Source organism: Plasmopara halstedii (assembly GCF_900000015.1).
Source record: "Plasmopara halstedii genome assembly, contig: Scaffold_816, whole genome shotgun sequence".
Lineage (NCBI taxonomy): Eukaryota > Oomycota > Peronosporomycetes > Peronosporales > Peronosporaceae > Plasmopara > Plasmopara halstedii.
In genome coordinates, this window is record NW_020187732.1 from 1940167 (window position 1) to 1940558 (window position 392).

Here is a 392-nt window from a genome sequence, read left to right on the forward strand (position 1 = left end):
AGTTTTCAAGTCGGGCGGCGAACACGCGCTTACCTACACGCATATTGAGTGCAACGGTACCTCCTTCAACAACGACCATCTTGATCCTGGCTTTGGCGACCGTTATGTACATTGGCGCACTGAGATGTTCATAGTCGACAAACATATCGCGTGCGCCGCCCATATGGTTGGATGCTCCGCTATCCAAAACCCAGTTGGTGTTTAAAAAGTTTGAGCTTGATCTGTTTGTTGCCATGTTGGCGGAATGTTATGGATCCCGTGTCAGCGCAAGTTGCTTGGGTTCGAGTCTCATCAAAGGTGCTCTCACTAACCAGCGCACAGAAAGCAATATGGGATTCGTCTTTGGTTCGAAGCCTTTTCGACAATCGCGCTGGTAGTGTCCGACACTACCA